This window comes from Hyla sarda, chromosome 4 (genome assembly GCF_029499605.1).
Source record: "Hyla sarda isolate aHylSar1 chromosome 4, aHylSar1.hap1, whole genome shotgun sequence".
Classification (NCBI taxonomy): Eukaryota; Metazoa; Chordata; class Amphibia; order Anura; family Hylidae; genus Hyla; species Hyla sarda.
In genome coordinates this window covers 306,564,355-306,590,928 of record NC_079192.1, presented here as the reverse complement: position 1 = coordinate 306,590,928, position 26,574 = coordinate 306,564,355, and positions in this window count along the sequence as shown.

Here is a 26,574-nt window from a genome sequence, read left to right as displayed (position 1 = left end):
AAGGGGTTAAATATCAACATTACTTCAGATTCTTCATTTCCATTTTCAGGCAATATATAACGTGTTATCACTGTATTCTACAAGATGAGCTGTAAAATGAGAATTATGCAGTTCACAGAGTTTGCAATACAAGGCAAGGTAAACAAGGAAATTTGGGTAAGACAAAAACAGTCAGCAATTTACTCCATTGTGTGTGATGAGATGTAATCCTCCTTATTTACAGATCTTCATGTCCACCATGCTGTGCAATAGATTAAATATTATTTTTAGCTTTTTGTTTTCTAAGTTTCATTATTACCAAGTATATAAATTTGCATGCACTATGTGCTGTTTACCGTCATTACAATGGTGTCTTTGTCATGACTTGGCAGACTTGTTGTGTTCATGGGAATATAACAGCATTGTACCTTCAAGAAAGGAAATGTACTACAAGAATCACAGGTTTCAAATTTACCTTACTGACTGTTATGTTCTCATTTTTGTATTCTTTTACTCAGCACAGATGAAGCACGTGTTGTAAGTACAAACGTGGTACAGTATTAGAGCTGTAGCACTACGACAATGCACATACAGTACATTACATTACAATGCACTTCCCTGTATAAACAGCAGAACTCCAGTAATACAGTTTAGGAAATTTAAATTTCCTAGCAACCAAATGTGACTCGTAGACCAGGGGAATATACAGGGGAAAGGGTTAACAATTTGTTCCCTAAAAAGATATATGTGTGGGTTTTTGCAGTGTAGTGTGTCACAAAAAATTGTTCCTACATTAAGAAGCAAAATAAAAAAAAAAATATATATATATATATATATATATATATATATATATATATATATACTTTGGCGGGCTAGACAGTTTTGGCAGCAACTGTTTTATTTTAATACCACTGTCTTCCAATTCCATGAGCCATACTTTTATTTCTCTGGCAATCCAGTCAGCTTGTGGTTTGTATTATTAATTATATTTTGCAATAATAACATTTAAAGTGCTATAAATTGTGTTAAAAAATAAAAAAAAATTGTGGAATGAAATAAAAAAAAATAAAAAAATACTCAATGCTTGGGATTGTTTTTTTTTTTTTTTTTTTTTTTGGGATTTTATGGAGTATGTAGTAACCAAGGCAAGTTATTTTAATTTTGCAGATAAGTGAAATTGCAGTAATTCTAATTTTAACTGTTTATATTTTACTACTTTTGCAAAATAAACATTTGCTTTGTGTTGCCATATTATAAAACCCATAACTTTTTCATCTTTCCATCAGTGAAGCTGTAGGAGGGCTTTCAAAGGTATAGTTCATACTGGTGCCTTTATTGGACCAATTATTATTTTTTACTATTTGTATATTTTCATGTAATAAATAGTAAAAAAGACATTTTAAACTTTTGATGTTTCTTTGTTTGTTTTGTATATTTTGCAATTTTAATTAGTTTTAATATGAAACTTTGCTACCTGTTTGATTGATTACCTGCATCAAATACTGCAGTACTTATGAATGGAAGTGTATGGTACTTGGTCAAGTTCTCCTATTAAGACCTGCATCAGAGATGGCAGCGCTGGTAAACTTAAAGGGGTTATCCACCATAAGGAGATTTTAGTACGTACCTGCCTGACAGTAATGGACATGCTTAGGAAGAATCTGTGCTTATCTTGGGGCTAAATGGCTCTGATGTGAGATTACCATAACATTGTGGCTATCTTATTGTGAACTGGATATTTCCTGTTGGAATTTGTTCTCTCAAACTACACATCCCATAGTTCCTTGTTTGTAAGTTTGATATCCCTTTCCTCCCTCCCACACATCAGCCACCCCATCCATTGAAACACAAATGAGTTGCATTCCATTCGAAAGACCAGTGTTTTTTAACACACTGCAACCTGAGAAAACCCGAGACCTGAGTAATTTTGTATGCTGTTAAAAATAAATATTGGGACCAAAATCACAGAATAATTGCAAGACCACCGTCACACACAGGTACAGACACTATATTATGAACTACACTAACTTTACAGCCCCTGCAGCATGGTCAAATAAAACAAAAATCCTGGAATACCCCTTGGAATAGTTCCCCAGCTGCCTTGAGAAGCCAATGCTACAACCCAATCACATTTGTATTCTATAAATTTTCCAGACTTGTCTCTCCACTCTCTTTAAAGAGGTACTCCGCCCCTAGACATCTTATCCCCTATCCAAAGGATAGGGGATACGATGTCAGATTGCCGGGATCCTGCTGCTGGGGACCCCCGGGATCTCCACTGTGGCACCCCGCTATCATTACTGCACAGATCACACTCGCTCTGTGCGTAATGACCGTCGATACAGGGGCCGAGTCTTCGTGACATCACAGTTCCGCCCCCTCGTGACGTCATGGCCCGCCCCCTTAATGCAAGTCTATGGGAGGGGCGTGATGGCCGCCATGCCCCCTCCCATAGACTTGTATTGAGGGGACGGGCTGTTACATCACGAGGGGGGGGAGCCGTGACATCATGATGCTACGGCCCCTGTATCTCCAGTCATTACGCACAGAGCGAGTGTACTCTGTGCAGTAATGATAGTGGGGTGCCGCAGCGGAGATCCCAGGGGTCCCCAGCAGCGGGACCCCGGCGATCTGACATCTTATCCCCTATCCTTTGGATAGGGGATAAGATGCTAGGGGCGGAGTACCCTTTAAGGCTAAAACTCATTTGACACAGTATTAACATAAACATACCTATCCACACTCACTACATTATATTTTCAAGAGCTCTATGGCACACTACAAATAGTGTTGAGCGCGAATATTTGCAATGCAAATTTTTACCACAAATATCAGCACTTCGCAATTTTGCGAATATTTTGAATATAGTGATATATATTGGTAATGATGAATATTTGTTTTTTTTCCGAATATATGGGAATATGCAAATATTTGGGAATATCGGCACTTCCAGTCAGAGGACACTGATCCCTCCCTTCTTTTAGGTAATAGATATAATCGCGCATGCGCACTATGCAAATTTCATTACGAATTTGCGCATGGAAAAAAATGAACAAACCCAACGAATATGCGAATTTCAGGAACATAGGACGAATATTCATCCATATATTCACGTAATATCAAGAATTTGAATATGGCCCCTGCCGCTCATCACTAACTACAAATATGAAAATTTTAAGTATGGATATATTCTCAAGACCAAATTTAATTTATTAGAACCAAGCTCAGCCAGGGTCACATTCAGGAATTTTGGCGCCTCATACAGCTGAAGAACCTGCCCCCTCCCCTTACCAAATGCTGTATCCCCAAAAAAATCTATTTACATTTGGGACATATTTTTGGCTGTTTTCAGAATAATGACCTGCTCAGCCAAGTCGGGTTGGTGATTGACTGAGTGAGCCGTCAATTCTTTTCGGCACCATCATTACCAAGGTTGGGGGCTGGAGTGCACTGTGGAGAAGCAACGGAGCCTGCATATAAAATCATGGGGGGTCCCAGTGGACGCTTATCGGGCAAGGGGATACATTTTTATTAAGTGAAGTACCCCTTTAACCTCTTCCAAACAACTGAATTTCTAAATTTCTTCTGCTTTGTGCTCAGATGATCACTTTAGCATACACTTACATAGAGTACATCATTTTTACAGAAAACGGAGGCAAATAGCCTAAGATCCATAATGTTTTTATTTTTTGAGATTTGCAGATTTGTATTAGGGTTTATTTTTTTGCTGGATACGTGTAACACTCACGTTTCAGTAGACTGGAACACAGATGGTAGTGGATCCACTGTACCTGTGTGGTAGATGATTTGTACCGTACCAGGGAGCAAAGTCTAAGGTGCCACTGGTTTTCACCAGAGCCCACTGCAAAGCGGTATGGACTTGCTGTGGCAGGCGGCACCCAGGTCGCTACCCCTGGTATGGTTCGACCCCACAGGTGGCTGAGGAGATTCAAGGCACAGGTGGGATTAGGCAATTTGTGGTCTGGATAACAGGAGGTCATGACAGGTAGCATAGTCAGGAACATAGCAAATGATCAGCAGGCAGGCGGCAAAGGAGCAAGGTCAGGTCACGTAGCAAAGGTATGATACACGACAAGGCAATACACAGGAATGCTTTTTCTAAGGCTCTAGGGAAACAAAGATCTGGCAGGGAAGAGAGGGAGGTGGAGGAATTTATTAATGAGCCACAGGTGTTAGTTACTTCACTAATGATGGGCGCACTGGCCGTTTAAATCTTAAAGCTCCGGCACGTGCTCGCCCTAGGAGACAGAGACACGCGCAACAGAGCAGAAAGGCAGAGGTGGGGGCAGGAGAAGCACCGGGTGACGGGTGAGTGACGGGCTGGGATTCGCATGCGGGCGCGTCCCACAATGAGAATCCCAGCCCCGCCGGCAGCAGCAGGTAACGGGACCATGCACTCACCGCCAGCGTGTGCGGCCGGAGCGCATAACATAACAATACATTCTACTTTTTACTAGCAACTTTTACATAAACTTTTATTTCATCATATAATGTATTAAAAAGGCCCCAAGACCAGCCTTTATTTTAGGCATACTACATAAAATGTCATCCCCATGTGAAGTAAGCAGCATTTAGCTAGTGCTGTTATTCCTTCATTCTTTGTAAGGATTATTTGGGCCCTAGAGTCCTATGATCAGTAAATAATATATATAGAGACAGGCATATAGCAGGGTCAGGCTATTACTTAATACTGTAGGAAAACCCCTTTAAGCTGTTCCACGCTGCGCAATGCATTTTCAATGAACTTGTATAGATGCACAGTGAAGAATTTCTATAAATTAATTAAAGGGGTACTATGCCGCAAACATCTTATCCCTATCCAATGCATAGTGTATAAGATGTTAGATCGCTGGGGGGCCCGTCATAGCCGTCACACCTCCCCCCATTGACATAAATGGAGAGGGCGTGGCGTGATGTCACGAACGTGGAAGCTGCAAGCTTCCGTGTTACTGACGCTGCCAGGACGGAGATCGCGGGGGTCCCCAGTGGCAGTATCTATCTAACTCCCCCTCCAGTGATCTAATATCTTATCCCCTATCCTTTGGATAGGGGATAAGATGTTTGCGGCTGAGTACCCCTTTAAATAATTTACAGAAGTTCTTCACTGTGCATCTATATAAGCTCATTGAAAATGCATTGCGCAGAGTGCCTCATCAAATAGAAGTGAATAGAGGAGGCATGGTGGCCGCATCGCCAGTCATCGGGCACGGAGTGGAGTTCGCTCCGTGTGCCAAATGACGTGGTGACGTGCCGGAGATCGCGGGGGTACCCAGTGGGGGGACCCCCGCAATCTAACACCTTTTCCCCTATTCTTTAGATTGATGTGCGGAGTACCCCTTTAAAGGGGTTTTACCACAAAGATAAAAAAATAGGCCCAAATAAGACATGTATAATTCCTTTTGTTGCGAAAAGAGAAGATTGTTTTTACTTATTCAGACATTCAAATCCATCTGAAACTATAAACAAAATGATTCAGATATTCATACAAATCTGATAAATCCGAATAAAAAATAGGAATAAGAAGAATTGAATAAACAAAACTAGTGTTAAATAAAGAATATACTCAAATAGTTTTTGATACATGTCTGCCGAGTATAACGAAAATACATTCAGATTTATTTAGTTTTTCTGATGGGGCGGCATTTTTGCTATCTATTGTGTATCTTCTTTTGGCCAATCAGCTTAGCCCTTTTGTGTTTTTGTCACGTCAGACTGCATTCCAAACAGGGAGGTTGTTGGTTTGGTTGGAGCAGATCTTATGACTGAGAGAAAGATGTAGTAAGTTTTGTTGGCACTCTGCTAGACCATTCTAAAAAATTTAATTTGTTCATTCAGAATCATACGTTACTTTAGCTTTATCAACATTCAACATAAGACCCGCTAACATTACTTTTATCCAAACGAATAAATAAAACAAAACAAAAAAAATTTTCCCCACGCAGTACATACATAAATGCTGGTGTAACTTTACCAAAAGAACACAATGAGGCTATGTTCACACGTGCAGAATATCTGCACCGTAAATCTCAGTGCGGAAATTCCAGAGACTGCTAGGACTGCATGGGAATGCGCCGTCTCATAGACCGCTATGCATTCCGTGCGGAGTCAGCAGAAAGAATGAACAGGTTTGCTTTGTGGGAAACCCCCTCTAAAGGAAAGATACCGGAAAATAATAACTGTCTTAGCAATTACACTTAGTAAGTCTTTTTCCCATTAGTTAAACTTGGAACTCATTGATTAAAGCTAATTCCTTATTATTATAAGCCATTCTCATTGTAAAGATTTTATGGAGTTTGAATAAGGCTCTGTTCACACTTGTGCTAGCACTTTATCATCAGGTTACTGTTTGAGCTTTGACAGAATACTGTGTGCAGTAAAATAGATTCCTGATGAAAATCATAAATCAATGGATTAAAAAAACAAAACATAGTTTATTGGATAATATCTGTCATATCCATCATGGTTCCCATAAAAATGGAAGCCATGATGCCAAACTCAATGACGCTAGATTGTATCAAATAGTTTGAGAATGGCATTTAAATGTAAGGCAAATTACGTACATACTAGAGAATTATGTAATGATCACACTTAACTTCCTTTATGAACAGTTGAGATATGAAGTTCACCTTTCAGGCATTCACCTGTTCACAATGGCGTATTTGTTACACAATCCTGGCTACCCTACAGAATTGTCTGTGGGTTCTGGCTCATCATCATAAAGGAAGTACGAGTCATTTTCAAAACTTGTAAGAAATAATGAAGTCAGTTCCTCATGTTTCTCCATGGGAGACATAAACAACAAGATTGTACGTTATTGAAAGAAAACACTATATATTATACCGAAACATGATGTTGTATCCGCTGTTGCTTCCTTTCTTGAGTTGTCAGATACAAGTGAAGCAGATGATGATAACAATGCGTCCGTGGATGTCACGTGGGTGCCCGCTAGAAGAGAAGAAGAACAGGGGGAAAGTTCAGATGGGGAGACAGAGAGGAGGGGGAAACAAGTTGGAAGCAGGGGGAGGTCGTCGCAAGGAGCTAGTGGCACAGTCAGACACCATGCATCGGCACCCGGGGTCACCCAGACAGCACGCCAATCAACGCATGCTGTTGCCACCACCAGAATGCCGTCATTGCAGAGCTCAGCAGTGTGGCATTTTTTTCTGTGTCTGCCTCTGATAACAGCTGTCAGGATCCGGACTGGTATGCAGTGAGGACACTGGGTGTGGATCCTCTGTGTCAGTGGGGTGATGGCGTGGGCCGTACCAGGGGAACAGAGTCTAAGGGGTTACTGGTTTTCACCAGAGCACGCCGCAAAACGGGATGGACTTGCAGCGGCAGGTAACCCCCAGGTTGTTCCACCCGATAGCGACTCAACCCCAGCTGACAGCTGAGACAGGCGCGGTACACAGGGACAAGGCAAGAGCAAGGTCGGACGTAGCAGAAGGTCAGGGCAGGCAGCAAGAGTCGTAGTCAGGGGCAACAGCAGGAGGTCAGGGTACACAGGCTTGGGAACACACTAAACGCTTTCACAGGGCACAAGGCAACAAGATCCGGCAAGGACAGGAAGGGGGTTTTTATTCACATAGCGCAGGTGTAGGTACTGATTGGGCCAGGCACCAATTAATGGTGCACTGGCCCTTTCAATTTCAGAGAGCAGGCACGCGCCCTCCCTAGAGAGTGGGACCGCGTGCACCGGGACAGAACAGCAAGAGGACAGGGCAGGTGAGGAGATTGGGATGCGACCCGCGGGCAGGCGCGTCCCGCTACGTGGATCGCATCCCCGGAGGTGATACCAGTGCAGCGCTCCCGGTCAGCGCGTCTGACCGGGGCGCTGCATAGAGAGGAACGCCGCGAGTGCTCCGGGGAGGAGCAGGGACCCGGAGGGCTCGGCGTAACAACAGCGATGCCATTTGCAACCTGTGCCAAAAGAAACTGAGTCATGGGAAGTCCAACACCCACCTAGGTACAACTGCTTTGCGAAGGCACATGATCTCACATCACAAACGCCTTTGGGATCGACACATGAATACAAGCAGCACACAAACTCAAAGCTGCCATCCTCCTCCTGGTCCAGCATCTTTGGTCACGTCAACCACTGCTGTCCTCCTTGCCCCCTCTCAACCAACCGCCTCTCCATCTCTCGCCTTGAGCAGTTCCTGCTCATATGCCCACAGTCAGGTGTCTGTCAAGGACATGTTTGAGCATAAGAAGCCAATGTCACAAAGTCACCCCCTTGCACGGCGTCTGACAGCTGGCTTGTCTGAACTCTTAGCCCGCCAGCTTTTACCATACAAGCTGGTGGAGTCTGAGGCGTTCAAACAATTTGTAGCTATTGGGACACCACAGTAGAATGTACCCGGCAGAAATTTCTTTGCACAAAAGGCAATCCCCAACCTGTACTCGATTGTGCAAAAGGAAGTAATGGCATCTCTGGTACACAGTGGTGGGGCAAGGGTCCATCTGACCACTGATACCTGGTCTGCAAAGCATGGTCATGGCTAGTGTTGAGCGGCATAGGCCATATTCGAATTCGCGAATATTCGCGAATATATGGATGAATATTCGTCATATATTCGCGCATATTCGCATATTCGTAATATTCTCGTTTTATTTTCGCATTTGCGAAAATTCGCGTATGCGAAAATTAACATATGCGAAAATTAACATATACAAAATTAACGTACACAAAGATTCGCGTATGCGAAAATTCGCATATGCTAATTTTCGCATATACGAATTTTCGCATGCCAGTCTCACACAGTAGTATTAGAGCCTTCTTTACATCACACAAGCTGGAAGCAGAGAGGGATGATCACTGTGATGTGTACTGTGAAAAAAAAACCAAAAAAAAAAACCGAATATTCGTAATTACGAATATATAGCGCTATATTCGCGAAATTCGCGAATTCGCGAATATGCGATATTCGCGAATAATATTTGAATTGCGAATATTCGCGAGCAACACTAGTCATGGCAGGTATATCACCTACACTGCGCATTGGGTAAACCTGCTGACGGCTGCCAAGCATGGAATGCATGGCTCTGCAGAGGAGTTGGTGACACCGCCACGACTTGCAGGCAGGCCTTCTGCCACCTCCTCTACTCCTCCTACTCCATCCTCTTCCATAACCTCCTCAGCTGAGTCCTCTTCCACTGCTGTGTCTTGCTCCACTTCAATGGAACCCCCCCCCCCCAGCTCCCCTGGTGCTATTCCACATCCCAGAATACGGCAGTGCCACGCCGTCTTGGGGGTGACTTGCCTGAAAGTAGAGAGTCACACCGCACCAGCACTGCTGTCCTCCATGAACGCACAGGTGGATCAGTGGCTGACTCCGCAACAACTGGAGATCGGCAAAGTGGTTTGTGACAACAGAACAAATGGCATGGCACATGTGTGTAATCTGATCGTACAATGCTTTGTGCATAAGTACCCAGGCTTACAGGATGTCCTGAAGCAGGCCAGGAAGGTGTGTGGCCATTTCAGGCGTTCCTATACGGCCATGGCGCACTGGAGAGGAGCACAGGTTTATTTTTTATTTATTATGTACAAGGTACAGGCATAGTTCTGAAAACCATACCCTCCCGCTGGATAACCCCTTTAACCCTGTACTGTGACAATACTGTGCATATTATCCCTGTACTGTGATGTCACTGTGCATTATGCAAAGTGACATCACAGCACAGGGTTAATGCACACATTGACATCTCATCACAGGGTTAATACACACATTGACATCACAGCACAGGGTTAATACACACATTGACATCACAGCACAGGGTTAATACACACATTGACATCACAGCACAGGGTTAATACACACATTGACATCACAGCACAGGGTTAATACACACATTGACATCACAGCACAGGGTTAAGACACACATTGACATCACAGCACAGGGTTAAGACACACAGTGACAGTACAGGGTTAAGACACACAGTGACAGTACAGGGTTAAGACACACAGTGACAGTACAGGGTTCATACACACAGTGACAGTACAGGGTTAATACACACAGTGACAGTACAGGGTTAATACACACAGTGACAGCAGGATGAGGATAATAAATCATGGGTAACATGGGCCGGTGCAGTGCCGCCAGCATTATCACTATGTGTTCTTATCACTTAATGTGCACTGTTCCGCAGCTGCAGTGTGATTGTGCTGGGGGCGGGGGGGGGGGAGTATGGACAGTGGACGCACCTAAAGGCAGCAGGCCATCACGGACATGGTGAGGCTGAGGGCCGGCGCTCATTCCTTTCTCCTGCGCTCCGGGGGCCGGGCAGGGACATATGAGAATTCTTCAGAGGAGCTCAGAGGTGGCCGCGGCTCTTCTGTTAAGCCACCCAGATCGGCTGCCATACAGATACGCAGGCTGCATAATGACGCAGGACGTAGTTATGCCGGCCCTTTGATTCTTGGGAACGTCATTACGCGGCTGTCGTATCTTTATGGCAGCCGCCCGCATCACTCATCATCTGGGGGCGGGGCCTCTGCCTGCCAACTATAGGTACTAAAGCTAACTATAATTGTACGCAAGCGGCCGGGTCAGAGCCAGAGACAGAGCGGCTTTAGCCTCTGCCTCCTGCTCCTACACTGGCCGTCTTCTTGACACTGTTGTGCCAGCCCACAGGGGGAGCGGCCTACCGTGAATTTCCCCGGTATCCCGGTAGGCCAGTCCAGCCCTGCCTGTAGAGATCGCTGACTGAGTCAAAGGACCTAAGGAGTTCAGCAGTGGAGGACCTGTGGAAATCGTTGACAGAGAAGCTGAAGAGTTGGGCAGCGGAGGACCTGTGGAAATGGATGACTGAGTCAAAGCACGCATGGACGTCAGCAACTGAGTTGATGGAGTACCGAAAGAGTACGGTAGCGGAGGACCTGTGGAAATCGATGACTAAGTCGAAGGACCTGTGGAGAGCGGTGACAGAATTGGCAGAGGACCTCGAGTGAGGCGGGAAGGGTAGGGAAAGGCTGGTGATGGAGTGTGAGGTTGGTGGCAGTAGAGAACCTGGGGAGTGATGGGTGAGGGCCTGTTGCTGCATTTTCATAAATAAATAGATAGAGCGAGCTTTGGAGCTCTAGCCACAACACATCCTCCTCTTCCTAACTTCTGCTCAGCTGCCCATTCTCCGCAAGTGTCCTCTTTGTAGGGAGCTGTGGCAACCTTTCCTTCTTACCTTCTGTGGCATGCTCAGGCTGGCAGATGCCCACAGCACTCCACATTTCCTCTCACCCAGTGGCTGCTCCAACCTCTCCTTCTTACCTTCTGTGGCATATTCAGCATGGGTAGAGGCCATACTTTAACTCACCCGGTAGCTGCTCCAATTGCTTCATCTTACCTTTCTGCTTTGTCTTGTTAATTTCCACAGCGACATCAACATCCAAGCAGGCATGCTTTCAGTGCCTCATGTACAGCACGGGAAGCAAACCCACGACCCTTGCATTGCAAGGTGGTCAATCTAACCACTGTGCTATACGAGGAACTGAACAAAAGGCAGTGAACAAAAGGCAGTGAACAAAAGGCAGTGAACAAAAGGCAGTGAAACCATGGACAAAAGGCAGTGAAACCATGGCCACATGCTGTCCTGGCCCTAGGCCTGCAAGGCATTCACTCTTGTGGTCAGTTATGATGCCTTTTTACAAAATGATTCCAGGTTTGAGCCACAGCGGTATTCGGTAAGCTTGCCTCTTTTGACAGGCATTTTGTTGTCTCTCCTCATTTAGGCTCAAGTGACAACGAAAGAAAAAAAGATGTGGGGACAGGTGTGGGGAGTTTTCTCATCATTTAGTGAAAGGAAAAAACCCACGAAAATGGTCAAGAGGCTGCACGGCCGAACCAGATCCACGGCGGAAAACCCAGGCGTTTTAGGTTTTCTCCCCATTTAGGCTCAAGTGACAAAAAAATAAATAAAGTTAATAATAACAACCGTCCGAACAGAACCCAGGGCTGGAACTCATGACCAGGTGCTTGGAAGATGGCACATCTGAGGTAGTGCCACGGGTGAGCTCAGAAGGTGACCTAAGGGTTTTCTCATCATTTAGGCCCAAGTGAAAGGAAAAAAACAAAAACGTCCGAACCAGCTCCGCACCGGAAAATCCAGGCATTTTTGTTTCTTTCACCATTTAGGCCCAAGTGACTAAAAATTTTTATAAAGTTAATAATAACAATCATCCAAACAAATCAAGGCTAGAACTTCCCATAGATACAGTGGGTGATAGGGGGTGTATCCTACACCCCCGATAACCATGTATCTCCGGGTCAGCGGGTCACAAGTGACCCGCATCACCGGAATCGCAGCAAATCGAAAGCGTGAATTCACTTTCGATTTGCCGCGATCGCCGACATGGGGGGGTCTGATGACCCCCCTGGGCATTTGCGCGGGGTGCCTGCTGATCGATATCAGCAGTCACCCCAGTCCAGTCCCCACCGCTAAGTACGCCCTGGGTCCTTAAGTACCAGGGACCGAAGGCGTACCTGTACGCCCTGGGTCCCTATGTGGTTATAGGGGTACTCCGAAGGAAAAAAAATCTAAATAAACTGGTTCCAGTAAATTTAACAGATTTATAAATTACTTCTATTAAAAAATCTTAATCCTCCCAGTACTAATCAGCTGCTATATTCTCCAGGGGAAGTTTAGTTGTTTTTTTCGGTCTGACCACAGTGCTCTCTGCTGATACTTCTGTCCATGTCAGGACCTGTCCAAGGCAGAATAGGTTTGCTAAGGGGATTTGCTTCTACTCTGGACAGTTCCTGACATGGACAGAGGTGGCAGGAGAGAGCACTGTGGTCAGATAGAAAACAACTACACAAATTCCTATGGAGCATACAGCAGCTGATTAGTACTGGAAGGATTAAGATTTTTTAATAGAAGTCATTTACGAATCTGTTTAACTTTCTGGCACCAGTTGATATGGAAAAAATTGATTTCCACCAGAGTTCCTCTTTAAACGTAAACATATGTGGTATTGGCATATACATAAAAAAACATACCAAAGTCCAAAATTGCATATTTATACTTTGTATGCCATAAAAAAATTTATAAAAAGCGATCAAAAAGTCCCATCAAAACATACATTGTACCGATAAAAACAACAGATCATGGTGCAAATAATGAGCCTTCACATAGCCCAAATGGAAAAAAGTTGGTGAGTTAAACTTATTTTGAGAGGGGCTTATTAACATTCATTACCTTATATTTCCTTTTTTTTTTTTTACAATTTCTTTTTTAAATTTTTTAGTCCCCATAGGACAGTGTTTTCCAAACAGTGTGTCTCCAGTTGCATAACTACAACTCCCAGCAAATGCCCAGACAGCCAGAGGCTGTCCGAGCATGCTGGGAGTTGGGGTTTTACAACAGCTGGAGGCACTCTTATTGGGAAACACTGCCATGGGGACTACTACTTGTAATCTGATCAGACACTGATCAATGGCGTGCCATAGGAGCCCATAGCACAGCACTGATCAGTTTTATAGGTACTCCAGTACTACAAGCTGCTGAGGCTGCCTGCATTATTGGAGCGCCAATCGGACGGGAAGGAGGAAGGTAGGGAACCTCTGCCCATCCTCTCCGCTACCTGCACTTGTTTTCGGCATTTTAGAAACCACAATCACCTTTGATTGTGGTGTCTAAATGGTTAATGCCGGACATCACCCTGATCGGTGATGTCTGGCATTAGCCAGTATGAAGAGGGCTCAGCTCCTGAGCTCGCTTCATAGACCTGCCGAACGGCTGTGCCGTATACCTATGTTTTGGAGGGGTTAATTCACCTACTCCTAATTAACATACTCCCAGTGCTAGGCACTGCTGGAAGGAGAGACAGTGAGATGCACAATGGAGGCGCCGGACCACACCACAGGGGAGCTTAGCATACAACCGCCGTAGGAGCATCCCTAGTATATATGTGTGTGTATGAGTATTTGTGTATAGGTGTATATGTGTGTGTGTATATGTGTGTATGTATGTGTGTGTATATGTGAATGTGTATATGTGTGTATATGTGTGTGGATGTGTGTGTGTGTGTATGCATAAATGTGTGTGTGTGTGTGTGTGTGTAAATGTGTGTATATGTGTGTGTGATCGCTCTCTCAGAATTGTCAGAGTGGCATGTGAAGGTAAACTGATCCAATGAAGGGAAGAAGGGAAGGGGGCTCCAGCTCCACAAGGCGGTAAGTAAAATTTAACCTTTAATGATACATGGTTAAAAAATGTCCATGGTCCAAATAAACATAGAAAAAGACAAAAGTGCTCAGTGAGTTAAAACCCACGTCAACAGACGCGTTTCGGACCAACTAAGGGTCCTTAGTCATGGTGCTGCATCCTATCTGGACGGCTGCTGCTTTTATACTGAACTAAGTATCATAGTCACATGACAAATTACATCACAGATTAAGCCACAGCTGATGTATAATCACCAATAATGGGAGTACGGCGTATACAAAGAAGTGCAAATAGAACTAAAACAAATGGGAATAACCATAGAAAAGAAGCTAATATATGTACGCTAAATCAGTTTTGTAATTCATGCCTTTAGGATACCTAGTATCCAACATAAGAATCCAAAAGGCTTCTCGTTTGAGGACGCGTGACCAGTCCCCTCCTCTGGACGGTGGATGCACCCTTTCGATGCCACATATTTCTATGAAGGACGCATCACCTTGGTGAGTTTCATGGATATGTTTTGACAAACCAGATAGAGACCGCATGTTAAAAACCGCAGTGTGTGAACCGTGAAAATGTTCATATATGCGTCTCTTCAATTTTCTGGTGGTGCAACCTACATATTGCAATTTGCATAATCTACATGTTGCCAGATAAACGACATGTGTGGTGTCACAATTAATAAACGTTTTTATAGGATATTTATTTCCATTTACAGTTGACACAAATTCTGTCAATCTGGCAGCATGTTTGCAAAGATTGCATCTATTTCGGGCACACTTAAAGAAACCCTTAAGATGGAGACAGGTACTCGAAGGCTCTTTGCTAGCTATGTCGCTTGGTGATAATTGATTGCCCAGCGTATGGCCTCTTTTGGCCACAAACTGGACCCCTTCATGCAAAATAGAAGTCAAAACTTCATCATCAAATAGAACCGGTAGATGTTTGGATACAATGTTTTTGATCGCTGGAAAATCGGTACTATATTGTGTTGAGAATGTAATTTTGTTCCTCGCCTTGACACGGTCAGGATTAACTTTGGTACTGGTTTCTGTTAAAAGAGCCTCACGGGTCTTATTTTTGGCTATATTTTTTGCTCTGATTAGTGTAGCTCTAGAGTAACCCCTAGCCAGTAATCTCTTATCAATATCGGTGCATGTATGCTCAAAGGAGGTTTCTGTGGATGAAGCATGTTTAGCCCTAATGTATTCTCCCACCGGTAGATTGCGGGTAACATGACTGGGATGGCAGCTTGTTGCAAAAAGAATGCTGTTGCCTGAAGTAGGCTTTCTGTACATTTCTGAATGCACCGATTTGATAGATGTGTCACCCGTCAGGTGTACATCCGAAAAATTTATTGAAGGGCCCCCCCACTCCAATGTGAACCTTAAATTTAAATTATTGTTGTTGATGTATTTGAGGAACAACGTGGCCTCGTCACGGGAGTGGGACCATATTAGGAGGAGGTCATCTATATATCGTCCGTACCAGTGCACGGCACAGGCATGAGGGTTGTCAGCCGAATATAGATGAACCTCCTCCCAGTATGCCATGTATAAATTGGCTAAACTGGGGGAAAATTTTGATCCCATGGGGCATCCTGTAATTTAAATGTAATGATCAGTGTCAAAGCGGAAAAAATTATTCTCCAGGAGAAAAAGCAATGCATCCAGTAAAAAATTAGATAATGTCACATCATAGTTACTGTACTTTCTAACATGGTATTTGACAGCCTCTATTGCCATATGGTGCGGAATGCAAGAATAGAGGCTAGTCACATCACAAGATAACCACGAATAACCGTCTAGCCAATCAATTTTCTTTATAGCTGACAATAAGGCTTTAGTATCGCGGACATAGCCTGCAGTGCGTACAACCAAAGGCTGCAACAGCGAATCCACCCACGATGCCAGTCTTTCATGTACTGATCCAATCCCTGCCACTATGGGACGTAACGGTGGAGGGAATACCTGTTTGTGGATCTTGGGTAGTGCATGAAAGACTGGCATAACCGGACAATCAGGACAGAGAAACTCACACTGTTGCTCACTGAAAATGTTCAGAGATACACCATAGGATATTAATGCTTTTAACTCCTTTTTCACTATTTCCGTAGGATCACTAGGGATTTTTCGGTTTGTTACCACATCACTAAGCATGTTTAACACTTGGTCATGGTATAGTGATCTATCCAATATGACCGTAGCTCCACCCTTATCTGCTCCCCTAACTATAATGTTAGGGTTCTGTTCCAGTTGTTTGAGAGCTTTTCTTTCTGCATTGGTTAAATTATTAACCCCTTTAGGACCAAGCCCATTTTGGCCTTAAGGACCAGAGCGTTTTTTGCACATCTGACCACTGTCACTTTAAACATTAATAACTCTGGAATGCTTTTAGTTATCATTCTGATTCCGAGATTGTTTTTTCGTGACATATTCTACTTTAACATGGTAGTAAATTTTTGTGGTAACTTGCATCCTTTCCTTGTGAAAAATCCTAAAATTTGATGAAAAATTTGAAAATTTTGCATTTTTCTAACTTTGAAGCTCTCTGCTTGTAAGGAAAATGTATATTACAAATAAAAAAAAATTTTTATTCACATATACAATATGTCTACTTTATGTTTGCATCATAAAAGTGACGAGTTTTTACTTTTGGAAGACACCAGAGGGCTTCAAAGTTCAGCAGCAATTTTCCAATTTTTCACAAAATTTTCAAACTCACTATTTTTCAGGGACCAGTTCAGGTTTGAAGTGGATTTGAAGGGTCTTCTTATTAGAAATACCCCACAAAAGACCCCATTATAAAAACTGCACCCCCCAAAGTATTCAAAATGACATTCAGTCATCATTTTAACCCTTTAGGTGTTTCACAGGAATAGAAGCAAAGTGAAGGAGAAAATTCACAATCTTCATTTTTTACACTCGCATGTTCTTGTAGACCCAATTTTTAAATTTTTACAAGGGGTAAAAGGAGAAAATGTATACTTATATTTGTAGCCCAATTTCTCTCGAGTAAGCACATACCTCATATGTCTATGTAAAGTGTTCGGCGGGCGCAGTAGAGGGCTCAGAAGGGAAAGAGCGACAAGGGGATTTTGGAGAGTACGTTTTTCTGAAATGGTTTTTGGGGGCATGTTGCATTTAGGAAGCCCTTATGGTGCCAGAACAGCAAAAAACCCTCACATGGCATACCATTTTGGAAACTAGACCCCTTGAGGTACGTAACAAGGAATAAAGTGAGCCTTAATACCCCACAGGTGTTTCACGACTTTTGCATATGTAAAAAAAAATATTTTTTTTTCACTAAAATGTGTGTTTCCCCCCAAATTTCACATTTTTCCAAGGGTTAATAGCAGGAAATACCCCCCAATATTTGTAACCCCTTCTCTTCTGAGTATGGAGGTACCCCATAAGTTGACCTGAAGTGCACTATGGGTGAACTACAATGCTCAGAAGAGAAGGAGTCATATTTGGCTTTTTGAGAGCAAATTTTGCTCGGGGGGCATGTCGCATTTAGGAAGCCCCTATGGTGCCAGAACAGCAAAAAATACCCACATGGCATACCATTTTGGAAACTAGACCCCTTGAGGAATGTAATAAGGAATAAAGTGAGCCTTATTACCCCACAGGTGTTTCATGACTTTTTCATATGTAAAAAAAAATAATAATAATTTCCACTAAAATGTGTGTTTCCCCCCTAATTTCACCTTTTTGCAAGGGTTAATAGCAGAAAATACTCCCCAAAATTTGTAACCCCATCTCTTCTGAGTATGTAGGTACCCCATAAGTTGACCTGAAGTGCACTATGGGCGAACTACAATGCTCAGAAGAGAAGGAGTCATATTTGGCTTTTTGAGAGCAAATTTTGCTCGGGGAGCATGTCGCATTTAGGAAGCCCCTAAGGTGCCAGAACAGCAAAAAAAAAAACACATGGCATACCATTTTGGAAACTAGACCCCTTGAGGAACGTAACAAGGGGTACAGTGAGCATTTACCCCCCACTGGTGTCTGACAGATCTTTGGAACAGTGGGCTGTACAAGTTTTCATTTTATGGACCACTGTTCCAAAGATCCGTCAGACACCTGTGGGGTGTAAATTCTCACTGCCCCCCTCATTACATTCCGTGAGAGGTGTCGTTTCCGAAATGGGGTCACATGTGGGGTTTTGTTTTTTTTGCGTTTGTCAAAACCGCTGTAACAATCAGCCACCCCTGTGCAAATCACCTCAAATGTACATGGCGCACTCTCCCTTCTGGGCCGTGTTGTGCGCCCCCAGAGCACTTTGCGCTCACATATGGGGTATCTCTGTAGTCGGGAGAAATTGCGTTACAAATTTTGGGGGGCTTTTTTCCCTTTTACCTCTTGTGAAAATTTAAAGTATAGGGCAACATCAGCATGTTAGTGTAAAAAATAAAAAATGTTTACACTAACATTCTGGTGTAGACCCCAACATTTCCTTTTCATGAAGGGTTAAAGAAGAAAAAGCCCCCCACACCTTGTAACGCAATTTCTCCCGAGTACAGCGATACCCCATATGTCGCCCTAAACTGTTGCCCTGAAATACGACAGGGCTCCAAAGTGAGAGCGCCATGTGCATTTGAGGCCTAAATTAGGGATTTGCATAGGGGTGGACATAGGGGTATTCTACGCCAGTGATTCCCAAACAGGGTGCCTCCAGCTGTTGCAAAACTCCCAGCATGCCTGGACAGTCAACGGCTGTCCGACAATACTGGGAGTTGTTGTTTTTCAACAGCTGGAGGCTCTGCTTTGGAAACAGTGGCGTACCGGACGTTCTTATTGGGGGAGGGGGGCTGTGTAGGGGTATGTGTATATGTAGTGTTTTTAACTTTTTATTTTATTTTGTGTTAGTGTAGTGTAGTGTTTTTAGGGTACAGTCACATAGGCGGGGGATTACAGCGAGTTTCCCAGCGCAAAATTTGCTGCATCTCAAGATGCGAGAAACCCACTGTAAAAGCCTCGCCCATGTGAATGTACCCTGTACATTCACGGGGGTGGCGGGGCGGGGGGGGCTTGCATCAGCTGTTGCAAAACCACAACTCCCAGCATGCATGGTCTGTTAGTGCATGCTGGGAGTCATAGTTTTGCAACAGCTGGAGGCACACAGGTTAGGAAACACTGAGTTAGAAACAGACAATGTTTCCCAACCAGTGTGTCTCCAGTTGTTGCAAAACTACAACTCCCAGCATGCCCAGACAGCTGAAGGGCATGCTGGGAGTTGTAGTACGGCAACATCTGAAGGGCCAGATGTTGCTGAACTAAAACTCCCAGCATGCCTGGACAGTCAGTGCATACTGGGAGTTGTAGTTTTGCAACAGCTGGAAGAGCACAGATTGGAGACCATTATACAATGGTCTCCAAACTGGGGCCCTCCAGATGTTGCAAAACTACAACTCCCAGCATGCATGGTCTTTAGTGCATGCTGGGAGTTATAGTTTTGCAACAGCTGGAGGCACACAGGTTAGGAAACACTGAGTTAGAAACAATGTTTCCCAACCAGTGTGTCTCCAGCTGTTGCAAAACTACAACTCCCAGCATGCCCAGACAGCTGAAGGGCATGCTGGGAGTTGTAGTTCGGCAACATCTGAAGGGCCAGATGTTGCTTAACTAAAACTCCCAGCATGCCTGGACAGTCAGTGCATGCTGGGAGTTGTAGTTTTGCAACAGCTGGAAGAGCACAGATTGGAGACCATTATACAATGGTCTCCAAACTGAGGCCCTCCAGATGTTGCAAAACTACAACTCCCAGCATGCCCAGACAGCCAAAGGCTGTCTAGGCATGCTGGGAGTTGTAGTTTTCAGACTCCTAGAAGCAGCAGTGAAGATCTTCACTGCTGCTTCTGAGGACCATATACTCACCCGTCGCTGCTCGTCCACGTGGCCGGTCCCGCGCTGCTCCTCGGTCCCGCCGCTGGATCAGGTAAGTCCGCCGGTCCCCTCCTGTTCCCCCCCGTGTGCCGCAGGTCCCCGCGAGCCCCCGCAGCCTTCGTCCCCCGTTCTGCCCGACTTCCAGGGGCGGGCAGTGCGGGGGATCTGAACTTTCACCCCAGATCACTGTGATTGGTCCACAGGGACCAATCACAGTGATCGCTGACCAGGACCATCAATTGATGGTCCTGGGGGTGAAGCAGAAGTTGTCCCCTGCTGGAAACAGCGGGACTTCTGCCAGTTAACCCGTGCGATGCTGCGCATCGCCGGGTTAACTGCATGTCATTTATAAACGCCGGGATGCGCGAACGCACTGCACAACCCGGCGTTTATATATGACATTCTGCGGGAAGGGGTTAAAGGATTTTTTTTTTGTTGTTGTTTTGAGAAAGATCTTTCAGATCTCTCTCCACACGACCTTGAAAAATGTCCATGGATTCAGTTCTCGCATTGACCGGATAAAAATAAGGGTTGGCTGTTTTAAAGCTTTTTTTAGTGTTAGTGACTGGGGTGATGTCAGACACAAAAGATTCTGCTGACAAATCAACCATGTTGAGCATAGCACATTGATCCTTAAAGGAGTGATGAAGTGGCAATTGGTTAGTTCCCAATGTATTCAGACACATGGGAGGTGTGTCATCTCCCATGGCAACGTGATCATTATCAGAGTTAAAGTGACGTTTCACAGTAAGGAGTCTTACAAAGCGATTGACATCCTGTAATGTCCTATATAAGTCAAAGTTTTGATCCGGCACAAAATTTAAACCCTTTTCAAGTGCCCTGATTTGTTGAAGGGTCAAAATGCTGGCTGAAATATTGATTACTGAAGATGAAATATTGTTAGAATTTAGTGAATGACATTCCTTCAAAGGTGGATTTTTCAGGGGTGGACGAGTCTCTGATGCACAATCAGTCAATGTCTGTTGGTCTGATGTCTGGTACGAGGGGTGTTTATATTTTCTGTGTTTTCGTCCTGCTCTGTGCCCCCTGCGTTTGATTTGTATTTGTTTTTCTTTTTTACTGGTTTTATTGTGGGACCATTTCCGTTTTTTGACACATTAATGGGAACTGATGCAGTATGTGGCATTTCCTCCTCTGATACATCGGTACAGTTATCTGTGGTGTCAGTGTCTGACGAACTGAAATTGACATTTTTCTTTTGTGTTTTTAAATCATTGTAGTTGGTGTTTCTCTTTAGAATGGACTGGGGATGTTTATTCGGGAAACGCCTTTGCCAGGTGTATACCGAATTAGTGGCATAGTCGCGGAGATCCCTGTTGAATTTAGTCTTTTTAACATTAGTTATTGCCTCCTCGAGTTCTTGTAAATGTTTATTCATAGTGGCTTGTAATTCTGTCATGTCTGAATGAGTCCTATATTTATCCAATGATTGAGTAAGATCACTTATGTTAGTTTCAATGTCTTTCAAATTTTTTTGTTCCCGTTCTATTAGTATATTTATGAGCTTAAAAGAGCATTCATTGCATTGTTCCAACGTTCCTGATATTCATCCTCCAGAACTGAGGTGGATTTTTTTCTTATTCGCAAACCCCGGGGTACCATTTGATTTTCGACATATTGTTTTAAAGTTGTTGCATCCCACCACAATCGCAATTGTTGAGTTTTTTGGTGTTCAAGGTCCCACATGAGCTTACGAATGTCAAATGGAAACGTGGGATTATTTTCCTTTGAAAAAAGGTTTGTAACTTTATTTAAGCGTTCTGTGTTGTCAAGGCTTAATTCAGAAAAATGGTTGCTATCAGCAACAGCCGATCCTGGATTAGATTCCATATTAGTACTTTTGATTGGATTATAATAACGATAAGAAATGTAGTGATAAGGTAAGTCACAAAAAGACTTTTTGATAATATTCTCAATAATGAAGAAGGCTCCTTGACAGGAAAAAATATTTGACACAATGTAATATATGTATTGGCAAGCACGTGAGTCAATTATGGTATTCCAGAGCAAAAATAAGTAAAGACAAAAAGGACTCCAGCTCACCGTGATTCATTGAGTCAAGGAGATACATCTGCAGGGAGCACGAGAGCAGGAAGGCCGAGCCATATCCTCGGTGAAGCAAGCTGATCCAATGAAGGGATGAAGGGAAGGGGCTCCAGCTCCACAAGGCGGTAAGTAAAATTTAACCTTTAATGATACATGGTTAAAAAATGTCCATGGTCCAAATAAACATAGAAAAAGACAAAAGTGCTCAGTAAGTTAAAACCCACGTCAACCGACGCGTTTCGGACCAGCTAAGGGTCCTTAGTCATGGTGCTGCATCCTATCTGGACGGCTGCTGCTTTTATACTGAACTAAATATCATAGTCACATGACAAATTACATCACAGATTAAGCCACAGCTGAAGTGCAAATAGAACTAAAACAAATGGGAATAACCATAGAAAAGAAGCTAATATATGTACGCTAAATCAGTTTTGTAATTCATGCCTTTAGGATACCTAGTATCCAACATAAGAATCCAAAAGGCTTCTCGTTTGAGGAGGACGCGTGACCAGTCCCCTCCTCTGGACGGTGGATGCACCCTTTCGATGCCACATATTTCTATGAAGGACGCATCACCTTGGTGAGTTTCATGGATATGTTTTGACAAACCAGATAGAGACCGCATGTTAAAAACCGCAGTGTGTGAACCGTGAAAATGTTCATACATGCGTCTCTTCAATTTTCTGGTGGTGCAACCTACATATTGCAATTTGCATAATCTACATGTTGCCAGATAAACGACATGTGTGGTGTCACAATTAATAAACGTTTTTATAGGATATTTATTTCCATTTACAGTTGACACAAATTCTGTCGATCTGGCAGCATGATTGCAAAGATTGCATCTATTTCGGGCACACTTAAAGAAACCCTTAAGATGGAGGCTCTTTGCTAGCTATGTAGCTTGGTGATAATTGATTGCCCAGCGTACGGCCTCTTTTGGCCACAAACTGGACCCCTTCATGCAAAATAGAAGTCAAAACTTCATCATCAAATAGAACCGGTAGATGTTTGGATACAATGCTTTTGATCGCTGGAAAATCGGTACTATATATCGGTACTATAATGCAATAGAGGCTGTCAAATACCATGTTAGAAAGTACAGTAACTATGATGTGACATTATCTAATTTTTTACTGGATGCATTGCTTTTTCTCCTGGAGAATAATTTTTTCCGCTTTGACACTGATCATTACATTCAAATTACAGGATGCCCCATGGGATCTAAATTTTCCCCCAGTTTAGCCAATTTATACATGGCATACTGGGAGGAGGTTCATCTATATTCAGCCGACAACCCTCATGCCTGTGCCGTGCACTGGTACGGCCGATATATAGATGACCTCCTCCTAATATGGTCCCACTCCCGTGACGAGGCCACGTTGTTCCTCAAATACATCAACAACAATAATTTAAATTTAAGGTTCACATTGGAGTGGGGGGGGGGGCCCTTCAATACATTTTTGGGATGTACACCTGACGGGTGACACATCTATCAAATCGGTGCATTCAGAAATGTACAGAAAGCCTACTTCAGGCAACAGCATTCTTTTTGCGACAAGCTGCCATCCCAGTCATGTTACCCGCAATCTACCGGTGGGAGAATACATTAGGGCTAAACGTGCTTCATCCACAGAAACCTCCTTTGAGCATACATGCACCGATATTGATAAGAGATTACTGGCTAGGGGTTACTCTAGAGCTACACTAATCAGAGCAAAAAATATAGCCAAAAATAAGACCCGTGAGGCTCTTTTAACAGAAACCAGTACCAAAGTTAATCCTGACAGTGTCAAGGCGAGGAACAAAATTACATTCTCAACACAATATAGTACCGATTTTCCAGCGATCAAAAGCATTGTATCCAAACATCTACCGGTTCTATTTGATGATGAAGTTTTGACTTCTATTTTGCATGAAGGGGTCCAGTTTGTGGCCAAAAGAGGCCGTACGCTGGGCAATCAATTATCACCAAGCGACATAGCTAGCAAAGAGCCTTTGAGTACCTGTCTCCATCTTAAGGGTTTCTTTAAGTGTGCCCGAAATAGATGCAATCTTTGCAAACATGCTGCCAGATCGACAGAATTTGTGTCAACTGTAAATGGAAATAAATATCCTATAAAAACGTTTATTAATTGTGACACCACACATGTCGTTTATCTGGCAACATGTAGATTATGCAAATTGCAATATGTAGGTTGCACCACCAGAAAATTGAAGAGACGCATATATGAACATTTTCACGGTTCACACACTGCGGTTTTTAACATGCGGTCTCTATCTGGTTTGTCAAAACATATCCATGAAACTCACCAAGGTGATGCGTCCTTCATAGAAATATGTGGCATCGAAAGGGTGCATCCACCGTCCAGAGGAGGGGACTGGTCACACGTCCTCCTCAAACGAGAAGCCTTTTGGATTCTTATGTTGGATACTAGGTATCCTAAAGGCATGAATTACAAAACTGATTTAGCGTACATATATTAGCTTCTTTTCTATGGTTATTCCCATTTGTTTTAGTTCTATTTGCACTTCTTTGTATATGCCGTACTCCCATTATCGGTGATTATACATCAGCTGTGGCTTAATCTGTGATGTAATTTGTCATGTGACTATGATACTTAGTTCAGTATAAAAGCAGCAGCCGTCCAGATAGGATGCAGCACCATGACTAAGGACCCTTAGCTGGTCCGAAACGCGTCGGTTGACGTGGGTTTTAACTCACTGAGCACTTTTGTCTTTTTCTATGTTTATTTGGACCATGGACATTTTTTAACCATGTATCATTAAAGGTTAAATTTTACTTACCGCCTTGTGGAGCTGGAGCCCCCTTCCCTTCTTCCCTTCATTGGATCAGCTTGCTTCACCGAGGATATGGCTCGGCCTTCCTGCTCTCGTGCTCCCTGCAGATGTATCTCCTTGACTCAAGGAATCACGGTGAGCTGGAGTCCTTTTTGTCTTTACATATTTTTGCATGTGAAGGTAAACTCACACCTGACTGTCTAAAAGGTGTGAACCACAGTCACAATGGCATGTCTGCTCCTAGCCATTAACATGTATCTGCCTCAGACCCGCTGCTAAAAAACAAGACAATCATAAAGAAGAAAAAACAAGCAGTCATGGAATATCACACACAAACCAAGTTACAAAAATAAAAAAAATCGTTATTTTAGACGGGAACTCAAACAATTAAAATAGAATGTATGGAGTGGAGGTTCACACATCTCCAGCCTGCTACACTCACTGCTGATGGGAAAATTGGGGATCCTCAGTTATCATCTATCCAACAGCGGTGAGTGTAGCAGGCTACAATTGTGTGAGCCTCCAAATTGTACATTCTATTTTAAAGGTTTAAGTTTTTCGTGTGTAAAATAAAGATATCTTTATAGTTGGTGTGATATTCTATGACTGCTTGTTTTTTCCTCTTTATGTACATACATACATCTATAATACATGCACATTGATCACACATCTATCATACATACACACATCTATCATACGCGCATGTATCATACATACACACAGCTATCATACATATACACGTCTGAAATACATACACACGTCTATCATACACACACATCTATCATACATACACCAGTCATATACAGATCTGTCATACAAACATACATATACTGTACATTAAAGGGATTCTCCATCCCTAGACATCTTCTCCCCTATCTAAAGGATAGAGGATAAGATGTCTAATCGCGGGGGGCCCCCCACTTGGGATCCCCGCGATCTCGGCTAAGGCACCCCCTGTCATCACTGCATAGAGCAAACTCGCTCTGTGCGTAATGATGGGCGATACAGGGGCCAGAGCATCGTGACATCACGGCACCGCCCCATCGTGTTGTCACGTTCCTCCCCCCCCCCAATACAAGTCTGTGGAAGGGGCGTGGCGGCAGAGCCATGGTGTCACGATTCTCCGGCCCCTGTATCGCCAGTTATTACACACAGAGCAGGGTGAAGTAGCTGAGATCACGGGGGTCCCATGCAGCGGGACTCCCACGATCAGACATCTTATCCCCTAGAAAAGATGTCTAGGGGCAGAGTACCCCTTTAATGATTAGTGGTGGGGGGCCAAGGAGGGGGATGCACGGGTCAGCCAAATGCAGCACAAAACTAAAATTCACCACTAATGGGTTGGGGAATATTGGTCATTTCATTCCCACTTAATCCCCCTGTGCCACTTTATTCCCCATGTGTCCGGTGCCAAATCATCCCCTTTTACCCCTTCCAACACATCACTTTTCCCCTTCCTTTCTGCCCCTGTTGCTCTTCTTAGCTTGCCAGCAGGCTCAGGTGCAGAGCTCTTATTAGGCTTGGCGTTCTCCTGACATCCTGTGCTGACTGTGCTGCACTTACTAAGAGCAGCTGCAGGCACTAACGAGTGACGTTAGGAGCACCACTCGTCACTACTGGCAGCCACTGCTGAGCACAGCCTTTCAGTGAGTG